General features: G+C 45.8%; 7 non-coding genes across 7 annotated transcripts; all 7 read left to right on the top strand.

Annotated features, from left to right (window-relative positions):
- Positions 1-13,955: 13,955 nt before the first annotated feature.
- TRNAY-GUA (transfer RNA tyrosine (anticodon GUA)) lies at positions 13,956-14,046 on the top strand. The gene is given in 2 exon segments: positions 13,956-13,992; positions 14,011-14,046. It is a non-coding gene; the product is annotated as a tRNA-Tyr (tRNA).
- Positions 14,047-15,354: 1,308 nt separating this feature from the next.
- Positions 15,355-15,445, top strand: TRNAY-GUA (transfer RNA tyrosine (anticodon GUA)). The gene is given in 2 exon segments: positions 15,355-15,391; positions 15,410-15,445. It is a non-coding gene; the product is annotated as a tRNA-Tyr (tRNA).
- Positions 15,446-17,305: 1,860 nt separating this feature from the next.
- TRNAY-GUA (transfer RNA tyrosine (anticodon GUA)) lies at positions 17,306-17,397 on the top strand. The gene is given in 2 exon segments: positions 17,306-17,342; positions 17,362-17,397. It is a non-coding gene; the product is annotated as a tRNA-Tyr (tRNA).
- Positions 17,398-18,527: 1,130 nt separating this feature from the next.
- TRNAY-GUA (transfer RNA tyrosine (anticodon GUA)) lies at positions 18,528-18,618 on the top strand. The gene is given in 2 exon segments: positions 18,528-18,564; positions 18,583-18,618. It is a non-coding gene; the product is annotated as a tRNA-Tyr (tRNA).
- Positions 18,619-20,300: 1,682 nt separating this feature from the next.
- TRNAY-GUA (transfer RNA tyrosine (anticodon GUA)) lies at positions 20,301-20,392 on the top strand. Its single transcript is given in 2 exon segments — positions 20,301-20,337; positions 20,357-20,392. It is a non-coding gene; the product is annotated as a tRNA-Tyr (tRNA).
- A 1,440-nt stretch (positions 20,393-21,832) lies between these two features.
- Positions 21,833-21,932, top strand: TRNAY-GUA (transfer RNA tyrosine (anticodon GUA)). Its single transcript has 2 exons — positions 21,833-21,869; positions 21,897-21,932. It is a non-coding gene; the product is annotated as a tRNA-Tyr (tRNA).
- A 1,376-nt stretch (positions 21,933-23,308) lies between these two features.
- TRNAY-GUA (transfer RNA tyrosine (anticodon GUA)) lies at positions 23,309-23,402 on the top strand. The gene is made up of 2 exons: positions 23,309-23,345; positions 23,367-23,402. It is a non-coding gene; the product is annotated as a tRNA-Tyr (tRNA).
- The last annotated feature ends 28 nt before the right edge of the window (positions 23,403-23,430 follow it).

The following is a 23,430-nucleotide window of genomic DNA, read 5'->3' as shown; positions in this document are numbered from 1 at the left end:
TAACAATCCCATCGACAAATTGGTTGTTCCTTGCTCAAAGTAGGGCAGCTGTCCCATATTAACTTCAGAATACAAACGTCCAGGCCCAGCAGCCAATTAGGACAATGAGGAGCAAGGTACCAGAGCAACCAGAAGGTTAAGTCCACACTACAGGTTTGTATGACAGCTATTTGCACGATCAATAGATTGCGTTGAAGGCACACACACCAGGAACAATTGTGTATGTACGTGTGTTCAGTCTTTATTTGCATCTAATGACTATCATCAACGGCAGAATCATCAGCATATAACAAGCATAAAAAAAAAGAGGTCTATGTGTACCAACACTGATGCTTCATGTGTCTAGCCCGAATTCAGTCAATACGACAAACTGGCTTTATAAGGTTCAAAATGTTCACATTCTCATTCTCAATAGATCTAACTGTCTATTTCAATGGGTACACTAAACAAGGTTTTCTTTTTCCTAGAAAGGTTAAGTGTGTGTGCGTGAGAGAGAGAGAGAGAGAGAGAGAGAGAGAGAGAGAGAGAGAGAGAGAGAGAGAGAGAGAGAGAGAGAGAGAGAGAGAGAGAGAGAGTGTATACGAGCAACTACGGATAATACCACTAGAGTCTTGACCACATTTGCCGTTCATCGTCTTCATGCATGTAGCTGTACAGATGCGGTCGTGCTTGCAGTCAAAGCCATTGGCTGCGGGAGAGGCACACAGCGGTGATGATCCCTTTACTGCGCACGCCAGACAAAACATCACCAAATCCGTAACCTTTTGGTCATTAAACCCAAACGGTGAACAAACACGACAGGTGTAATACAGAACGGAATTCTAATAACTGATCTGTGTCGTTGGACTTTTTTATAATGATAAAGATTGTTCATACTCTTTGACCTATAAACTTCGGACCATATATAATTGCTCTCACTGAAACCGTTCGACCAATCAAAAGAACGAATGATGTTACTATTGAACCAAACATCACCAGACAGGCAAGACTCGTCATGTAATATTCACTGAATTCGTCTTTGGGTTGTGCTCGAGAAGAGACATCACTTGCTATTCACGAGCGCTACACCCACAGTAGTTAGGGAAATATGCTATATCTTTAGCTCGACTATCTACATACGATGAACGAGGAATGAACCTCTCGACACCTCAAGCTTCACAAGGGATGAAACTCACGACTCAACGAGCTTCTTTAAGAATGAACCTCACGACACCACAAGCTTCACAAGGGATGAACCTCACCACACCCATTAGTTTCACAAGGGATGAACCTCACCACACCACAAGCCTCACTAAGAATCAACCTCACCCAACCACAAGTGTCACAAAGGATGAAACTCACGACTCAACGAGCTTCACCAAGAATGAGCTTCACGACACCACTACAAGCTTCACAAGGGATGACCACACAACACTGTGGCCTCTGTGAGGACATTTCGAAAGTCGGGTCTTGCATCCCAGAGACCCCAGCTTGTAATACCAGGCCTCAGAACACATCTGCATTTCTTAATAACATTATCATTAAGTGTTATAACATAACCTCATTCTCTATCGCTGCTCTACTCACCTCTTCACCCCAAGTCTAATGAGCAATGCATAAGCCTGGGTGTGTGTGTGTGTGTGTGTGTGTGTGCGACTCGTAAGACTGTTTACTAAGTCCTCAATGGACATGAGCTCAGAATTCAAGGCAATCGTGAAACGTACAAGACAAAATGTCAGTCACCACACTGACACCAGACTCGCCATGACTCTCTACATTAACGTCAGCAAGATACCCGATGGGAAGCGGTGGAGTTCACATGACAGCGACGTGACAGGCGGCAGGCCATTGCATTCCAGGAGAGGCGGTATGCTCCCTGACCACCTGATGCCCCTGTCACGTCAAGAGAGGCTATGACAGCAAGCTGACCCCCCTCTCCGAGGCCCCCTGATAGGTGTCAGTCAACGGTTTGAGCTCACGTCTCGACCACAGGGAGAGATGATATGCCCAGCCCAGCTCACATTCACCCGTCCTCTGGCAGTGTGTAGAACATGGGAACTAATCACAAAATTTAAAGAGTTGGTTCACGAGCATCAACTTACATCACCTGAAACTGATAGATATGAGTACCGAAATAACAATAATAATAGAGATGATGTGAAATTATCTAAATCACAAATCTTAACTCTTCCTTAAGTTGAGAAAATCACCTTCTAATCAGTGGAAAATGGATAAGCAAAAGAAAATGCGACATTGAATTGTTTTCTAAAATACATTTTCCGAAACTGTGAAGGGACCATGAATATGTAATGTTCTCAAGAGGCCATGGAGTGGAAACACTCGAAGAACAAGGTAAGAGGGAGAAGAACCACCGCCTTGAGAACGTTTCTTGGGTAGAACACAAAAAAAAGTCCTAATTTCCATTCATAATCGTACACAAGTTTGCTTAACAATAGGAACACCGAATTGTCTATCAACTCACATCCCGTTCATACATACGTAATTTCGGAAATCAATACGAGCTTCATAAGGAAAGGACGGAAGGATTAACGTACAGGTACCCTATGTAAACGCTACATGTAAAACGAGACATAGGACCAGTTAGCAGACATATGTAATTAACAGGAATTCAACTTTTATTCCGCGACCTCACTTCTGCGTCTTAACCATGCCACCGTCCGTGGTAGTGGAACTTTGTTTTTCTTTAAGATTACTTTAAGTCAGTCGATCGAGTGTCGTCTGTTGACAGCTTTACTAACGTCAGTGATTTTTACTTATTTGTTTTCGGGGCGATAACTCAAAGCATGATTCGTTTTTCTTGAAACGTACGTGACAGGGTTTTAATGTTTACCAACTGATCCTTCTCGGTCACCAATTCTTCATGAATGCAGTGGACTCAAGTGTGTTCTATAAGGCTGGGGTCGCATTCTGAGGCCTTCCTTGGCCTCAACAAGGACTTACAGCCAACGTGCGATGGCTTAAAACATTGTCCACAAGCTCTGGTACCCTCGGATCCTGCCTTCGATCCTTAAGTACCTGCGTTATTAATTTGAGACTCCGCTAAGTTGCCAATTTTGTTTGATTGCTGTGAACTAAACCTACTCTACAGTCTATGGCAGCTATTGGAGGCATCAAAACGGCCTTCAGGGCCTAAATTATATAGCCTAAACCTTGCCCAGTTTCGGAAACACCTACACCCAAATTGTGGAGCCTCTAGCTGCTTGAATTCGGTCCTGAAAAAAGTATGCACATACACACAAACACGGTTTATATATATATATATATATATATATATATATATATATATATATATATATATATATATATATATATATATATATATATATACTGATCATCCTCCAATGCTTAAAAATAAGAGAGACAGGACGCTTCCAAAATACCCCAATCATCTCAATATCTTCGTCCCTCTTTGAAACATCTTGTGGATGTCTTGACATGAGCTTCGAAGTCTCCCTAATTTATGATGGCTTCCGTCGAACACAGTCTTATCCCTCATCTCCTTTTTTTCTAGCAGGTGGGAGAGTCCTGCCCACCCAGGTGTCCGGATATAACGGAAGGATCTCAAGGTGGCAGGATCCCTGTGCAAACGGCGCCAGAGGTTCAAAACTTCTACAATGAAGACAAGTCACACAGTCAAGTTGATATTAACTCCTGGGGGAAGACACTCGCCTGGTGTCACAGACAGACCTCTGGAGGGCGCTGGCTGGGGAAGGAGGAGGGGGGAGTCCTGGCGAGGAGAGGTGAGGTGAGGGAGGGAGGGAGGGAAGGGAGAAGGGAATCAAATGAGCGTTGGGAGGAAATGAGTAGAACGGAGAGTGGAGAGGCGTGGGGAGGTAGCGAAGACAAAGCGAGTCTGGTGAGGGAGTTCACAAATGTAAGTAGTGACGAACTGAAACAGAGAGGAAGGTCTGTTAGAACGAGGAAGGGAAGTTCTTGTTAAGTAAGAACTAGGAGGTTGTACACATAAGGAGGAGTGTTTACTGAAGCGAAGGACTGCGGAGAACTGAGGGGTGGGTGTAGCGGGGTACTAGAGGCTGGGGTGCCTGGGAATCTAACTTTGATGATGAGGAAGGAGGAGGCCCTGTGGTGTATTCAGGGGAATTCATTGTGCTGGGAGATTTCGGGGGTTGGGATCGGTCGTATTAAGCTGGAGATGATGATGATAATGATGATGATGATGATGATGATGATGATGATGATGATGATGATGGTGCCTGTGGGAAGAACATATGGAGGGTCAGCGGGGTGAGAGGAGGGCCGGAGAGCAGTGTTGTCTGACATCAGAGCGGGGTATAGAAGCTGGGGAGATAGGAGGTCATGCGACCAGGTTATGGTGAAGGAGGAGGAGGAGGAAGGGAGGTGGAGGTATCAGATGTGGATATGAGGTGAACTGGGGAAGAAAACGATGAGGATGGGTTGTGGGATGGGGAAAATGGGGATTGTTAGGTACGAGAGACTGGAAGAGAGAGGGATGAAAACGTCTTATAAGGTGGGCAGGAGGCTGACTCAAAGAGGACTGGTCGAACGCCCCGACCAAACAAGGAAACGTCGACCCATCATTGTTAGAATCTAATCATCCTCTCTTGAGGTTAGATTCCCTTGCTTTATAGCTCGAGAGGCTTGTCTTTCTGCTTCGTTGGTTTATGCCGTGGTCGCTAGACATTTCCGATTTTGAGATCTAGACACAGTTGCCGGAAAAGGAAAATGAATGTCTATTTCCTTCTGTTACTCCTTTATAGATAAAGGAAGTGATTCAATTGATCAAATGGTGTATGACAATAACAAGACATTATATTTTTTCTCCTACGACCACCGAACCACAAGCAATCTTTAGCTTCTTTGGTCCAGCCGATTCTGTACAGCTGTAGACGTCTTTAACGTTGATGGCACCAAAAGGGTGGGAAATCTGAAGGAGTCTCATCAGTACACCTAAACCCTCAAGCTTTTGGACCTCTCCACCCTCTCATGTCTTTCCTAATAACTAAGACCCGGCACACTTGAAGACAAGATTTTCGCCTCCTCCAAATTTCGTAAATACTTTTCCTTAGTCTTTTCTTTTTCCCTTTCATAATACTTTCTATAGTTCAATTAAGGCCAGGCCTTGACGTGGAGTTTTTTTCCGTGACTGGAGGAGCCTCCAACTAAAAAAAAAAAAAAAGAAAAAAGTATCAACAGAGCGAAAGAGACATGACTCCCTAAACTGGTTCACCGTATTACAATGGGTTTAGCGAGTTTACGACGTCGAAAGAAATGGATAAAAAGAGGCTGGGTGGAGGGATTCTTCCACGCGAGCATGAGGTGCATCTTCGACCGTAAACGCTTTCAATTTTTCTTCTGAGTCGATGACATAAACTTCTGTTGAAGCTGTGGAGCTTCTCATGTGTGGTGTCAGGTGTTCTGACGTACACGTCCTTTACGACAAGTGAATTGATACCTTTAGTTAGGGTGACTTTATCCCTTTGGAGTACTCTCTTTCCTAATTCTATCAATATTCTTATTATTCCTCCTCTCCTCCTCCTCCTCTTCTTTCTATTTCTTTTTCCTCCTACACCACCTAACCATTTCATATCCCTGGCTACCACGGCAACATATGTGTTTACTTCGCCTGGTGCGTGTATGCAGAATGTCCAGTCGACCAGATACAAAGCTCAATTGACCAGGTGACAGTGTGCCGTCGGCCAGAAGCAAAGGTGGAGTCGACTATGTTCACAGCACCACGTGTGTGTGTGTGTGTGTGTGTGTAGGGGAATGGACATGGATACAATCGTCCCGTGTGAAATAATATCCCATCAGGTCACCTGTTTTCTGTCCTCATGTACCACTGTCAAACCTCAATCATGAGCCTTACCACCACCATCGCCATCGCTGCCAACAGCCAAGATGGGCCTATGTCAACGAACACCACATACACCATTCGCCACCACTATCACCATCGCTCACCACCTCCGCCACCACTATCACCATCGCTCATCACCTCCGCCACCACTATCACCATCACTCATCACCTCCGCCACCACTATCACCATCACTTATCACCTCCACCACCACTATCACCATCGCTCACCACCTCCACCACCACTATCACCATCACTTATCACCTCCACCACCACTATCACCATCACTTAACTCTCCAACACCCTACTGGTAGCCTCCAGCAGGACTCCCTCCTCCCACCACCATCACCACCATAGCAACGATCAATAATTAATATGAGACGACTCCTCTCCTCCCACCCTTCCTCTCTCTCTCTCTCTCTCTCTCTCTCTCTCTCTCTCTCTCTCTCTCTCTCTCTCTCCCCCTCCCTCACTCCAGCACCACCACCACCTGAGGAAGTTGATAATAAAGACCCCAGCCAACCGTGATCAATTTCATTAAGTGTCAATATCTTCCGTCGTCGTGATTACGAAGCTGCTGGAGTCGGGAAGGCGACGGGCGTCGGTCGGGGGGAGAGAGAGAGAGAGAGAGAGAGAGAGAGAGAGAGAGAGAGAGAGAGAGAGAGAGAGAGAGAGAGAGAGAGAGAGAAGGGAGAGCCATTACCACGACGAGGCAACGTCGTACCTTGTTGATATACCGTCTGACAACACTATTCCAGTGTTTCCAGGACAGCCATTCCATTCCAGGACGGTCCCTTCCCTTTCCCTCCCTCCGCCCGCCCATCCATCCTAGCCAGAGTAACTTCTCTCCCCCAGATAACCTCGGGTCCATTGAAGCCACCCCAATAGTCCTGACCATGGATCGTGGCGTTTACCACTAGCGACGTCCCCCATACATGTGTCCGAGTCTTCTCCCACCTTGGATAAAGAGTGCATTAAGAGGCTATCCAAGTCTAGTTCACTGACCGTCATCACGGACAGCTGACGGCCTCACACTCGGGTGTAGGAGGGAGGAAGTTCGTGGTTGACATCTCGGGACCAAAATGCCCATCCGTGGGACAAGAGAAGATTTGCGACGCGAATATCCTTTTTTTTTTTCTTTTTTTAAAAGAGCAATTTTCACCCGAGTTGAAGAAGAACTGCGTGCCTCGTTAGCACTGATTATCCGCGTTGGAATTGGTGATCAGGATAGTTAGATGTAGTTAAGAAGACTTAATCAAAAGAAATAATTGAATAACTTGCTGGATATTGACAGAGGAGATTACAGGGGGGGGGGGGGGTACCAGCCGTTGCCATGGTAGCAGACAATACAGGGATGAGACAGGCAAGAGAGAGAGAGAGAGAGAGAGAGAGAGAGAGAGAGAGAGAGAGAGAGAGAGAGAGAGAGAGAGAGAGAGAGAGAGAGAGAGAGAGAGAGAGTTCCCGCTCGATACTGATGGCGAAATTTGCCATATTCCAATTTTCTTTCTGAAGAGTTGAGTTCTCCCTTTCGCAGGTAATTATTGGAGAGGGAATTACGGGAAATGATTTTTCCAAAGAGCCTGTGTCGCGCGAATTATGAATATATATATATATATATATATATATATATATATATATATATATATATATATATATATATATATATATATTGGAAAGGATCACAATTTTGCGCGTGATCAAGATATTCCTACGAGTCCACGGGGAAAATGAAACACGATAAGTTCCCAAGCGCACTTTCGTGTAATAATCACATCATCAGGGGAGAGACAAGAGAGAAATATAAGTCAGTTGGTATACAACGAAGAGACGTAGCTAGGACGCCAATCGGTACACTGTGTGTGTGTGTGTGTGTGTGTGTGTGTGTGTGTGTGTGTGTGTGTGTGTGTGTGTGTAAGGGATGATCTTAACTATATACAGAGAAATTAAGACTATAATTGCTACATCAGCACTATAACCAGCGGGAGTAATCGAGTCTCCCTCCGCCTTGTGCTGCTCGGCTCACACACGTCACCATTAGGCAGACCCGAGATCAAAAGACCAACCCACCAGCACAAAAACATTTAATCGTATCTGGTCATCTGACTCGGCAAAACCCTTTCCCTTCCTAAATAGATATTATTATGTGATGAACTGAGCAGCAGCAGCAGCAGCCAGCTAGACTGCTCCTCCCAACACACAACCCTTCCCCCCTCTACACTTGTGGCTCCCACCATTCCTCGTTCTAATTGAATACGGTTGGGGGTTTCAAAGGCCAGGGTGGAGTGGAGAGTGGTTCCCGTCCACTTCCCGGCCGATTCGCTAATTCGGGATTCACAGAGTTGAAATTTCGCTGTTCGGTGGGATCATTCCTTCAGTGGAGCTGCTTCGATCGTCTGCTTTGGGAGTGGTTCGTTTGAGATTCGCAATGTTTCTAATGTGGATGAAGTGTAAGGGGTGTGTTTTTTTTTTTTTTCTTTTTCGATTTATGATCCACTGATTCTGAGTCTGTTCGAAACTGGGACGACTATGAAGACGAGAATACAGAGCAGGGAGGCAAAGTCGTTGCTTTTCAGTGTTCTGATTCAAAGCCTTTTTTTTTCTTTTCTTTAAATATTGTAAACAAAATCCCGGACATACTCGCCATACATAGATGCTCCATACACCTTTCTCACTCGAGAGCAGATATACCAATTTTCAGTCACCAGACACCCAGTGAGGGAGACACTAGAATATGACAGGAAAGGAAGACTTCTGTCACTATCTATGGCAATAACACACAGATCCGACACTAGCTATGGCAATATCACACAGATCTGTGACTAGCTCTGGCAATTTCATACTGAACTATAACTAGCTATGGCAATATCACACAGATCTGTGACTAGCTCTGGCAATTTCATACTGAACTATAACTAGCTATGGCAATATCACACAGATCTGTCACTAGTCACGGCAATATCATACTGAACTAATCCTCACATTTTAACCAATACAATAAGACAAATGTTGCGAGTCCTTGGGTTTATCAGAACCATCGAGAGCGTTATTAATTAGAGTACATTTACTTTCGGTCGTTAATAACAAAATAATTCTAATGCTATTGAGAGAATTCCTCGGCCATCTATGTTACCTTTGACACTGGCTCTCTCATCTCTATAATCATTTTGATCTGGTATCTCTAGTTCTTGGTCAAGGTGTACACTTCAAAATTCTTATATATTCTTTTCTAATTTTCTCATCTTTTATTGGACCTTCCTCTTCATTCCCGGCTTCTCTCTCCTCCCTCATTGACAACCACACCCTCCATCTTTCTACTCTCTCCACTCACTGCGAACTTACCTCCCCCTCCACATCATCTGGGTTCTTCTCCCCACACCCCCACATCCGCTGGAAACCTCTACCTCCCCTGCCTCCGTCTGTTCCTCCCCCTCCTCACAGTAAGCTCCCCTCCTCTCGTTCCTCACCCCGGGCATGTCTCCCCTCACCGCTTATCTCTCCCATAACCAAATTACTCATTAATTTACAACAAACACTTGTTAGATGGGCCATTTGTGTCCGACCCAGCGGAATAACGTGAAGAGTGCGGGTGTCTTGTACCGACGTGTATACACAAAGGTGGTCGAGAGAGCCTCGGATTTTTCTTGGGCGCAGAAGGGCGCTGCCAGGTACTTCCTGAGCGCAGAGGTCTTTGGTGGGTCCTCCCTGACCACAGAGGTCTTTGATGGGTCCTCCCTGACCAAATAGGTCTTTGGTGGGTCCTCCATGACCAAATAGGTCTTTGGTGGGTCCTCCATGACCAGAGAGATCTTGGGTAGGTCCTCACGGACCACAGCCTGCCAGTTCCTCCCCCATGACCAAAGAGGTCTTTGGTGGGTCCTCACGGACCACAGCTTGCCAGTTCCTCCCCAAAGCAAGAGGCCTGCGACTAGTTCGTTCCTCCCTAACCAGAGCTATCCACCGCTACTTGCTCCCTGCCGTATTCAGTGAGTGGGTGTCCGGACCAGGGGCGGTGTTAGGGAGGCTGGGAGGGGAGCTGAGAGCCCGTGATTGGCTGCCAGACCTCACTTCCTCTGAAACCAAAATTTCGGATTAACTTTTCGAGCGTGATTGACTGCTTTCTCCCTCCCTCCCTCTCTCTCGCTCTCTCTCTCTCTCTCTCTCTCTCTCTCTCTCTCTCTCTCTCTCTCTCTCTCTCATATAGGGAGACCTAAAGCTGGTAATGAAAACGTCCACTGTGTACACAAGAAGGAAAACTGGACAACGCTGCGTCGTCTGGTTGCCAACCAAATCAAAAGGAAATCAACACGATGGAGAGAAGAACACGATGGAGGGAAGAATGTACACGTAACGCTTGACGAGCCAGATCGAGGGTATGGAAGACCTGAACTGACACGAGAGGCCGAGGGAACTCGATCTCTCCAACTTGAGGGGGAAAAAACAGAGAGAGAGAGAGAGAGAGAGAGAGAGAGAGAAAGACATTTGACAGACGACGTGGCAGGAACCTAAGGGCAGCAAGAATTATGTTCTGAATCTTTAAGTATCCTTAAGAGTCCTTAAGGACGAAAGAGAATTTTCGAGCCTGTAATCACACCTTTACAAGAGTCCAATACAGTTAGGTGGGAAAGTCCTACCTAGAGAAAGACGAAAGTTGAACCGGAACAACCACAGAAAATATATCTAAAAGAAAACTTAACATACGGATAAAGACAGTTCCAGAGTAGCACAGGATTGATAAGTCTGTGAAGGTATAAAGGAGAAAGACACAGTAGCACTTATCAGGCAAGACGTGAGGTGGGCGCTACGCTCCATCACCTGCCTTCTGACAGAATCTCGTCGTAGGTACTCGTAGGTAGAAAGGAAGCCTGTGTTGGTAGAAAGGAAGTTTATGTAGGCAGAAAGGAAGCCTGTGTAGGTAGAAAGGAAGTCTACAAAGTCTAAAGCACGACTGTGTATGTACCAGCGATTCCTCTCATTCGTAACTTGGACAAGTATTTCGTCATATAATTTTTTCATCTTAGCCTCTGCTTCACTCCGTCTGTTCCTCCGTCTGTGATACACATTACCTCAGCCGTGCACCACACAGCAGCAGCAGCAGCAGCAGTAGTAGTAGTAGTAGAAGTTGTAGTAGTAGTAGTAGTAGTAGTAGTAGTAGTAGTAGCAGCAGCAGCAGCAGCAGCAGCAGTAGTAGTAGTAGTAGTAGTAGTAGTAGTAGTAGTAGTAGTAGTAGTAAGAGCTCCGGTTCTGGGTGGGGGGAAGAGCGAGTGGCGGACCGGTATAACGTTGCTGTACCAATCACCGTTGTGTAGCCCCCGAATAAAGGGGCCGGGGATTAACTTGGGGCTTGGGGCGGGAGGAGGGGAGCGCTGAGGACACACACACACACACACACACACACACACACACATACACACACACACAGATGCACGTGACAGGTGGAGATGAGCCAAGTTCTGGTTATCACAGTAGATAGACTGGACGAAACTTTGGACCATTTGATAATCTAGAATCTCAAGGCCTTTTAGCCACGACGGAGTACAAACACACACATACACACACACACACACACACACACACACAGACACACACACACACACATGGTCCCAAAGTCCTATGAGAGAGAGAGAGAGAGAGAGAGAGAGAGAGAGAGAGAGAGAGAGAGAGAGAGAGAGAGAGAGAGAGAGAGAGAGAGAGTTGGTGTGGTGAGGCTTGACGTACAGGCTCGGGAGCGGGGGTTTTCTCCCCTAAGGCAACAATTACCACAGCAACATCAACCATCAGTCTGCTGCTGCTCTGATGTTTTCTGCTGCGTTCGTCCACACACACACACACACACACACACACACACACACACACACACACACACACACAGGAGAGCAACCTGGAACTGTGAAATGTAGGGAAATTCTTCGAAGTGAAAATCCCTAGACTCGAACAAATTCTGTCATTAGAGTTGATCTTCTCAAGACTTCCCCTGAACACTCACGAAGTCGAAGTCTTAAAGCAACTTTTTGAACTTGAAACAAAAGCGCTAAAAAAAACCCCGCTAGCATCATTGCCACTTGCGCTACTATTTAAAGGTGTAGTGTTATTGAAGTTGAATATAACTCGAGTAATACTTGTTAACATATCCCGGGATTCGAGTGTGTACGAATAATTCTTCTCTTAACTATATTCATTACATATTTTGAAGCGATTCGAATTGGAATATTGGTGGAACTTCGGTATACTACCCTTCGGAATAGGGTGAGGACACAGATCGACTGGATATTGCATTTTTTAAGATCTTGGAGGAAGTCAAAGGGCTGCTGTCTTCAGGTCCTTGAAAATTTCGTAAAAAGCGCAGACGCTGCTGGTTCCTGCAACATGTTTTGTCTGTTTAAGAGAGTTTGCTCAGTGCCCAATTCTGCTCTCTTCTTGAAACACCTCTCTCATTCTCATCCTCCCGTTTTCTTCTGCAGTATCCTCCTCCCTCTCTTTCCCCTTCATTTCCCGCTCTCTCATTTAATCTCTCTGTCCTCTTCTATGCTCTCCTTTCTCTATGTTCTCCGTTCTTCGTCCTCCTCCTCCTCTTCTGAATTTCTTGTCCTTTCCTCCTGATCTCCTTCCTTTCCTTCATCTATTTTTCCCCATATCATCTACTCGCTTCCCCCCCCCCCCCCCTTCATTTACTCCTCCTATGCCTTTCATTTCCTTTTCCTCACTCCACTCTCTCTCTCTCTCTCTCTCTCTCTCTCTCTCTCTCTCTCTCTCTCTCTCTCTCTCCCGCCTTACCTCCCCCTCCCTCCTCTCGAACCAATTAACAATGTCTCTTCCGTGTCCTCGATTTCTTCTAGCTCCCGTTCTCTCCCTCCTCTCTGTCTACCTCGTCTTTTCTATTCCTCTTCTTCCTCCCCTCTCCAGAACCCCTTTCCTCTCCTTACACCCATTCTCTCCATTATCCTGTTTCTCTTCCGTTACCATCAGACTCTCTCTCTCTCTCTCTCTCTCTCTCTCTCTCTCTCTCTCTCTCTCTCTCTCTCTCTCTCTCTCTCTCTCCTCATTCGTTTTCTTCCTCACGTCTTCCTTGTACCCTTGAAGCTGCTGAACTAGGGGGGAAACGAGATGTTGAGTTTCACTCCGATGCCAAATCCCGAAAGCTGACAATCAGGCGCGAGTCAAGGGCGTGGAAAGCTTTCATAGTGTTACTCAGTAAAGAAAAAAAAGGACAAAAATCCTTTCTATAAAAGCCCAAGGATTGGGTATCTGTCGCTGAACTTGTTTACACATTACAGATCATTAAACTGGTGGTCTTGGCGGACCCAGCCTGCAAGTGGCAACACAATGTCACTGAGGACCTTCTCTTCCTAAAGGAGTCTGGGTGACCTTACCCTCCTCCGCGTGGAAAGCACTCAACTCGAAGTCTTCGTGCGGCAACTTTATTCATAGATGACCACATCTTGAAGGAGGCACCATAGGTCAAAGAGGATATCCACAATGCCAGTCTCCACGAGTCATTACTGTCTGATAGACTTTGTTTAACTTTCAAGAGGACGGGGATCCCCATCCACAACAGGGAGACGTGTGCGTATTATGATAGTATCAGTTTCACCTGGCTTCACATACGTAAGCATCATATAATCTATGCTTAAGCCTCCACTAACTCTAAAAATCTAACAATGTCATTACTATTTTCTAATAATCCATTAGCAATAACCAATATAATAATCATTTTACCTAATCTTATCTTTAACACTATCCTTACGTTACTCATTAACTATAACGCTAATTGTACTCCTCCCCCCCCCCACATACATACACACACACACGTACACAAAGAACACGTCTTCTATCTTTTGAAGGCACTGGAGAGACAGCTGACGTGTTGCCCTTTCCCGGAAAGACTTGACCTGCCCATGGCTGTTGTACAGGTCAACGTCATCTCGTAGTCATGCCAAATGGTTCAGTCCAGCCCGTGTGAGGAAGTCTGCTAACTACAGTAAGTGCTGGCCACTTAATGGTGGGAAAATGATGATAAACGTTGCTTTCATTTTTACATCCTGACTGTAACAGTGACGGGAGTGAGTTCTCTGACCGCCCTGTAGGATATTGTAAGCTGACTTACGGAACTCAAGACTTTCAGTGCCTTCGATAGCTCAGTTGGTAGAGCGGTGGACTGTAGTGGTAGCAAAAGACAGAAATCCATAGGTCACTGGTTCGAATCCGGTTCGAAGGACATATTTAACCTTTACTCTCCTTCCACGATGGCTGAGCAGGTGAACAACAGCAGCTTTTCCTAAGGCGTTTGCACACAACAAATCCGTCGTCGCGACAGGAGCTCTACTAACAGTAACACAGGAGTGTCATAAGAGTAGTTGTAATCTACTGGCTTAATCATATCATACACATCCACCTACGAGCGGTCATACACTCACACACACACACGCGCGCGACCTGGGCCAGTAATGGCACACCAGACAAAGAGTTGTCATTGCCACTGATAAAAGTTCGTGGCAGGTTTGAATGTGGGGAACATTTACAAACACACCATGACCGTGATAGTGAATGAGACTATACAGCTTAAGTATTATTCATTTAAGGCCTGGCTTTGATGTGAACTAGGAGCCTCCAACGTAATTTTTATTTTTGCATATATGCATATCTTAAATGACATTACTTAATGACATTTATCACAGTACATATGTGCCTCCGTTACATATACTCTTCATTCTTACCTGGCCAGTCCAATGCTAGGGCTCAAAATTAAGTACATATGTGTGTATTTATTTACATATGTGAGCATACATTCTCTTCTAGCTTTCCACAACTGGTTCACCTACAATCTGTGAGACCGTGCGATGTACTCACAACATAAAACACCTCACACAGGATGACATAAAAACGATCATATTTTGTACGTGAGTAGACAAGTCCACCTGAGAATATGACCTTGCTCACAGCCACGGAGTTTTTACTGGTGTGGTCACACAAGGCGAGGGTCCAGGTCTCGGAAGACCCCCGCTGTTTCCTGTTTGTGGTAAAGACACCAGCTGGACCTTAAAGTAACCTAATCAACAAGAACTTTCGAGGTCAGGTTGTTTAAGGTTACAAGTGTTATTTAAGGCTGGATAAGGGAGGAGCGATTGTCTTTTAGATCGGTTAGAGATAAGGGAGGAGCGATTTGTCTTTTAGATCCGTTAGATGAACCCGCTTGTATACACTGGCGAGAGAGAGAGAGAGAGAGAGAGAGAGAGAGAGAGAGAGAGAGAGAGAGAGAGAGAGAGAGAGAGAGAGAGAGAGAGAGACATGGGATCAATCTTCGTTGTTGTGCAGTTCACCTTTAGTTCCTTCGTTATAACCTTTTCATTTTTTTTCTCCAGCCAACGAAGTTGTCGCTCACTTGAGACAAAGAAATTATATTCACAAAGAAATTTTCTTTATGTTTAATGTTGCATCCGTACGTTTTTCTCTGTGACGGGGCTGAGTTGTTTGACCGTCCGGGAGGCGAAACTTAGGTTCCTCAAGAGAACTTACATGTTCAGTTCCTTCGATAGCTCAGTTGGTAGAGCGGTGGACTGTAGAGGTTGCAAAAGACAGACATCCATAGGTCACTGGTTCGAATCCGGTTCGAAGGAAAAACTTTTCATTTCTTTGTCCATTTTCGTTTCATTCCAAGATCAGTGAACAAGTGAACGGCAGCATTCTTTCTGTGGAGTTCGCAGCATTATGGATCTATCATAGAGTTGGGTCCTTCAGTGTCATCTAGACAAAAAGGGTTTGAGAGAGATGAGCATCGTTCATTTTCTAAATAGTAAAGGCTATCTTAAGTTAGCTTAGATTCAATTGTGTGTGTGTGTGTGTGTGTGTGTGTGTGTGTGTGTGTGTGTGTATACGATTTTCCCCTATAAAAGTTCGCCATTTCCCGCATTAGTGAGGTAGCGATAAGAACAGAGGACTGAGCCTTTGAGGGACTATCCTCACCTGGCCCCCTTCTCTGTTCCTTCTTTTGGGATTGAAAAAAAAAAAAAAAAACGGGAGGGGAGGATTTCCAATCCACCGCCCCCTCTCCTTTTTAGTCGCCTACTCTCCCGACATCATCTACCTCTACAATACTATAAACATCGATTCATCACATCCCAAGACCCTTCACGCCCTCGAGGCGACGACCACAAGAAGACCGAACACTTGCTGCCCTACTGTCCTGCACCTTCCCCTGACAGACAGACATACATCATCATCATCACTAAACTTTATGATCTACGGTCCCGCCCGGTGGACGTGACCAGCTTCCCAATGTGCTGCAGGAGCCTTAGAGATGGACAGGACTCCTGAGGCAGGAACTGTGTGTGTGTGTGTGTGTGTGTGTGTGTCTTCAATACACATGCTCTTTACCAGCGTTCTGGAGTCGCAGAGGTTTCTCTAACCTTGCATAGGGCGTGGTGCTAACCCAAAAAATACTTGGCTTCGACATGATATGAACGTTTAGATTCATTTATCAAAGTGGTCCATACATAATCATCAGTCCGGACTTTGCTCATAGGTACAACTTGAGGAGGAAAACAAGGTGAGGTTTGAGGGGGGAACTCCCACACTCTCCTGTCTACAAGAAGGGCGAGTTTAGGTGACCTGTTGTTGGTTTAATCACAAGGACTTTCGCCGTCGGATTTTGTTAAGCGGTCACGAATGTTAGACTGGATGAGGGACGAGTAACTGATCTCGCCAACATGTCGCACTGGACGAGGGACGAGTAGCTGATCTCGCCAACATGTCGCACTGGACGAGGGACGAGTAACTGATCTCGCCAACATGTCGCACTGGACGAGGGACGAGTAGCTGATCTCGCCAACATGTCGCACTGGACGAGGGACGAGTAGTTGATCTCGCCAACATGTCGCACTGGACGAGGGACGACTAGTTGATCTCGCCAACATGTCGCACTGGACGAGGGACGAGTAGTTGATCTCGCCAACATGTCGCACTGGACGAGGGACGAGTAGGTGATCTCGCCAACATGTCGCACTTTCTCGGAGACACTGGGGAGTGTGTGTGTGTGTGTGTGTGTGTGTGTGGGTGTGGGGGGGTGAGACACACTGGCCTGACCTTCACCATAACTGGGGGACTGGTCCAACTTGATTGTTGTCCTGGTCAGCTTTATCTCCTTCGTCACATCTGCTTCAGCTTTATCTCCTTCGTGTCATCTGCTTCAGCTTCATCTCCTCCGTGTCATCTGCTTCAGCTGAAATCTCCTTCGTCACATCTGCTTCAGCTTTATCTCCTTCGTGACATCTGCTTCAGTTGTAACCTCCTTCGTGACATCTGCTTCAGTTTACAACACGTAAGGCAGACCGTCCAGCGTGGAGACAGATACTCAACTGATGGAAGAAAATGATGCTATCTTGATCTGAAATTCTGAGGTTGAACTGTGACGAGGCCTAGTCATCTGACCGTCTTGGCAGCGAGGTGGGGCAAGACTCACTGAACTCGTTCTATCAGTTCCTTCGATAGCTCAGTTGGTAGAGCGGTGGACTGTAGTAGGTTACGTAAGACAGACATCCATAGGTCACTGGTTCGAATCCGGTTCGAAGGAATAAGACATTTTAATCTCAATTACGACGTACCCCAAGACAAGTGTGGAGGAGAACGGCTGCAAAAATTTCCCCCCGAGGCGCTCACAGCATCACATAACTAATGACTCGTTAGCAGCTTACACTGTTATCTGATAAGACACTCGGGTTACCTATCAAGTTCACTACGAGTTGGGATATTTATCTAAGTAAGAAATTACCTTCCTAATCTGTTTCTAGGCTCGGGAAACGTGTGCATATCTATTCATATATCTATAAACACATTCTCTTCCCACTGTTCAACAGCTCCGTACCCTCCCTACATGGACACATACACACACACACACACACACACACATATCACTACAGCTGCCCCCTGTAGTCCCACCCGGTGGACTTAGCCGGCTTCCTGAGCGCTGTAGGGGCTTCATATGAGATAACATGAGGCAGAAAAGTGGGAAGGGAGGTATGTTGTCTCTAACGGTGTCCCAGAGCTGGAGGCTTACCTGTACCGATCATGTGGTATGGGCTCGGCATAAAGAACGTAAATCATACTCTGGATGTTGATGAACTGGACCATCTTGTGACAACACGGACTGACCTTGGTAGGTCGCGCTGGACGGGGTTCATGACCTGGCGGTCTCCTGCAGTTTCCTCTCTCTGGGAATGACCCCGTATGGACGTAACAGTTTACCCATAAGAACTTTCGAGGTCAGACTGTTTGGGGAGGTCAGTTTATCTCGTCAGGTATACGAACCATCTCGCAGGCATTGGAGAGAGAGAGAGAGAGAGAGAGAGAGAGAGAGAGAGAGAGAGAGAGAGAGAGAGAGAGAGAGAGAGAGAGAGAGAGAGAGAGAGAGAGAGAGAGAGAGAGAGAGAGAGAGAGAGACGCACCAAGCTGACTGAGTCAAGTCATTGCTGTTGAACGAGTCCATCTCAACCCCTGACTTATGACTGATTCAGTCCACAGTGTGACTAGAACCATGTTATGAAGGAAGTTGGTCACTCACGAGATATAAAGACATCACACCGATAAAAATATTGCTCATACGTTGCATTCTTTTTTTTTCTATATCAGCGACGGGGTCGAGTAGTCTGGAGCATCCTGGGGGTCGAATCTTTGTTTCCTTCAAGGTAACGTTCACTGTCAGCTCCTTCGATAGCTCAGTTGGTAGAGCGGTGGACTGTAGTGGGTACATAAAGCAGACATCCATAGGTCACTGGTTCGAATCCGGTTCGAAGGAAAGATGTTTTTTTCAATGTTTTTTTTTCAGCATCCAAGACGTTTAATCCCACGAGCACTGAACGGGTGAACGGCCGCACCTTCCCTGAGGCGTTTACCATTATAACATCATTTTTACCCCGTTAAAACCTCAATGGTATCTGGAGAAAAACGTTCCTTCAGTGGTATCTGGAGAATAACGTTCCTTCAGCGGTATCTGGAGAATAACGTTCCTTCAGTGGTATCTGGAGAAAAACGTTCCTTCAGTGGTGTCTGGAGAATAACGTTCCTTCAGTGGTGTCTGGAGAATAACGTTCCTTCAGTGGTATCTGGAGAAAAACGTTCCTTCAGTGGTGTCTGGAGAATAACGTTCCTTCAGTGGTGTCTGGAGAATAACGTTCCTTCAGTGGTATCTGGAGAAAAACGTTCCTTCAGTGGTGTCTGGAGAATAACGTTCCTTCAGTGGTGTCTGGAGAATAACGTTCTACGATATGCGTTTTCTCCCTTTTAAGTCTACCAAGAATAGAGACGTCTTAACGTAATATACCTGAACATTCTGCTTCTACGATCGAAGGCATATATTAATCATCCATCATGGCAAATCTGGAAATAATAAGGTGATGGAAAGACACACGAGTTTCGAGAAGAGATTACATTTTACTCGTTTCGACAGAAGGTCTTTCTCAAGTATATCAAAAGGAAATATCAGGCTTAAATATAAGAATCGTTCCTCATCCGTTCTCGTCTCCCACTAACACCGACCTTCTCCGCACTCGTATGTGCGCTGCTTCCAAAGCCTTCTTCGCCCTCTTTTCTATGGAAGCCCATGTTTCAACACCAGGGATACGTCCAACTTGGGTAGATGCCCCATCTCATCCATGTGTCCCATGAGAGCACTGAACGTTCTAGGGTTCACAGAATCTCTTTCGTATTCCGTAACTCTTGTAACTCACGCGCGGTTCCATCGAATGAGCTCCTTAGCATCCACAGCAGGAAAGGCAACACGACCAACACAACGCTTCCTTAGTGCTATGTGGGCCTCAAAGAAGCGGGGTTCCCGGGGCAGGAAGGGAGGTAAAGTCTTTACACTTGTGTCCCAGAGTTGGAAGTGGATCGGTAACCTGACATCAAATATGGTAGGATCCCGACATATACATTTCTCATACAACTGACATAAACCAATCATCTGAAATGAGCAAATTAGTCCCTCTGTGATGCGGCGAAGTGACCTCGTTCATAACCACGACCTGGTGAGGTCTTATAGTAAGAGTTATGGCTTAAGGGAGCTTCAGCAGTTTCCTCTGTGTGAGAATGACTCCTGTCGGATGTGTCATTTCATCCACAAGAACTCGGACTGTCTTGGGCGGTTACGTACGTTGGACTGGGAAAGGATGAGGCATTTGTCTCATTTGTCAGACGAACCATCGTGTCGACACTGTAGCAATCGTACCAGAGAGACTGAATTAAACTTCGCTGTTGTACAGGTCAGCTTCACCTTCGTCAGTAAGGCTGATTCAATCCACAGTATGAATATAACCTTGTCATATCCGAACATGGTCACTCAAATCATGTCAGAAACTTAAGTGTGACCAAAAATTGTTTTCATGTTGCATCCTGGCATTTATCTGCGCCGGGACTGATTGTCTGACCGTCATGGGGGCGAATATATGATTCCTTAACTCAAGGGAACATTCATTCTCAGTTCCTTCGATAGCTCAGTTGGTAGAGCGGTGGACTGTAGAGGTGATAAACAGACAGACATCCATAGGTCACTGGTTCGAATCCGGTTCGAAGGACAGATTTTTATTCAATTTTTTTCCCCCCCCCCATCAGAGTCCAATCCTACACTCAGGCGTTCACGGTAAGATAATGTAACATTTAGCACGTCGGGAGCTTTAGTGATCCCTTGACGTCCATATGTCTGATCGAGAGATTAGTATCATTCATCTGCCATACCTGTAGTGACAGCGTGTCCAGAGGTACCACGAATGCTTGATGGAGGAGTTGAAGATCGGTGGTCCTAACCTTACGATACCGGTCTATTTAAAATGACCCTAGCAACGGATCAGCATAAAGCCTAAATAAGCAATCAGAACGAGATCGTATATACAGAAAAGGGGGGGTCGTAGTCTACAGTGACTGTGTATACATAGGGCTAAGAATAATCATGAATACCTGATGGCTTTCTACGTTCTCTTGTCACGCTACTCGTACTTATATAGAGTGATCTAAAAGGAGAATCCTGACTTAACTTGACCGTTGGCTTTAACTGTAGCTTTATTTTCCCGACAGAGTGTCGTGCATGCTTAAAATCAGGACTATGACAATGTCTGCTTCATCCTCTCTCTCTCTCTCTCTCTCTCTCTCTCTCTCTCTCTCTCTCTCTCTCTCTCTCTCTCTCTCTCTCTCTCCCAGTCGTAAAAGACACAAAAGAGTTTCCGTTACCTCTTGGGCTGTTTACAACGTGTTCCTTATTACAACTCATGGTGCTTTTGGAACCCAACTGGGACGAGGTACAGTAGAAAGACAGATATCAGGAGGAACGTGAAGTGTGTGCATTGCTCATTGTGGGTCACTATCTACGTGCGAAAGCGAGTTTAATCCACTACCACATGGCGGCGACCAGAGGCGTGGCGTGCGAGCCTCGGCGACGACCCCGCGCGTCCGAGCTCACGAAGTCCGGAAGTTGATGACGAAGTGTTAAAAGAATTAAAAAAAGAAAGAAAGCAAATACTATGTTAAAACAGACCAGGTATTTAACCGAATAAGTTCCCTAAAGTGAGGTTACGGACTAGGTATTTAACCGAATCACTTCCCTAAAGGGTGGTTACGGACTATGCATAAAAAATATATATATACTAAAACAGACCAGGTATTTTACCGAATCAGTTCCGTAATACCTAACGAATCTTAATAAGAAACTGCTCTGAGCAGGAAAATGTTAAATGGGGAATATATATACATATACAGGGCTTGTGAAGCGGACGGGGCGGGTGACCATGGAAAGACCTGTGGGAGCTGTGGTTTCGGTGCACTGCACATGACAGCTTGTGACTGGACGTGAGCGAATGCGGCCTTTTCTTCGTTTGTTCCTGGCGCTACCGTCGCCAACGCGTGAGGGGACACCGTGGTGCACGATGGTAGCTGTCCACTTGATGGAATACAAGAAGTGACGAGGCAGATTGTCTGACCTCAAACAGCACGGTAAAGGTGACTCAATGAACATCTTATCAGTTCCTTCGATAGCTCAGTTGGTAGAGCGGTGGACTGTAGTCGGGAAAAAAAATGAGGCAGGCAGACATCCATAGGTCACTGGTTCGAATCCGGTTCGAAGGAAAAGACATTTTACTCTTAAACTCGCTCGTGTCCAACGACAACTGAGGAGGTTAACGACTGCACATTTCCCCGAGGCGCTCACAGTATAACATAACTGTTGACTCGTCAGCAGCTTCACTGACCGTCTATTTAGTGCTACCTGATAAGACAGGATAGGTTTATCCAATGCTGTAATCCTAAATGAGATGAATATTTCTTTTTAGACCTCATTCCAGTTGTCTTCTTATTTCTCAATGATAGAAAAGTGTTGGTATTTGTGGCAATATGTTGGAAGCTTAACCAACGTTATTGACAAATATTACTGTATCACTGTGTATATATATACATTACACACATTCCTCCTTCTTAACCTCGGAACACAGAGCAAGGATATTACTCACTTATAAATTACCCATCTACTTTTGTTTTTACGACTGGAAAACGTACAGATGTGAGTACTTATTCATGCATCCATTAAACATGAATTCCACAGCTTTTTGTTCAGTCGTCCCCCGCGCTCTCACCACGTACACACAAACACATCCTATGACCTGCAGTTCCGCTGGGTGAGTGTGGCCGGCTTCCAAAGCGCAGCAGGAACATTAAAAAAAGATAAAAGGGGGCTGCTGGGGCAGGAGGGTAAGGTATGTGTGTGTTTTACTAACGCCTCTTAAGAGGGAGATTATCCATAGCCATGACAGGTCATGTGGTATGGCTTCAGGATCTATGATTCACACAGAATGGACATCAATCATACCTTGGATAGGAGTACATTAGTCGTCCACCTGGATTAATAACACTGGTAAACCTGGATTACTGCCATGACTCGGTGAGGTCGCACATGGCGAGGAGGTTCGTGGCCTTGAGGGACTCTCGCAGTCTCTTATCTGTGGGAATTACTCTTGCTGGACGTATCACTTTATTCTGTGGGAATTACTCTTGCTGGACGTATCACTTCATCCACAAGAACTCTCGAGGCCAATTTGTCTCGAGAGCGAGAGAGAGAGAGAGAGAGAGAGAGAGAGAGAGAGAGAGAGAGAGAGAGAGAGAGAGAGAGAGAGAGAGTCACAAAGTTAGGCTAAATGAGGGTAAGAGCATTTCTCTCCTCTCTCAAGACGAACCATCTTGTGGGTACTGGTGGGAGACCATACCAAAGACACGGTGGTATTATCTTAGCTGTTGTACGGGTCAACTTCAGCTCCTACGTTGCCACAGATTGAGGCCACAACGTCAGTAGAACGACGGTGGTCGCACACTTGAACTACGTTCAGCGTCTTTGAAAATGATTGCGTTTATGTCGCACTCTGTCGTTTATCTGTGACGGGGCCCAGTTGTCTAAACCGCCCGTCCGGGAAAGCGAATTTCAGATTCCTCACAAAAATCATACATTGTCACTTCCTTCGATAGCTCAGTTGGTAGAGCGGTGGACTGTAGAGGTTACAATAGAAGACAGACATCCATAGGTCACTGGTTCGAATCCGGTTCGAAGGACAGATACACAGATTTTTTTTTTTCAATC

Source organism: Panulirus ornatus, chromosome 12, assembly GCF_036320965.1.
Source record: "Panulirus ornatus isolate Po-2019 chromosome 12, ASM3632096v1, whole genome shotgun sequence".
Taxonomy (NCBI): domain Eukaryota; kingdom Metazoa; phylum Arthropoda; class Malacostraca; order Decapoda; family Palinuridae; genus Panulirus; species Panulirus ornatus.
This window is presented reverse-complemented; position numbering and strand designations above follow the sequence as displayed.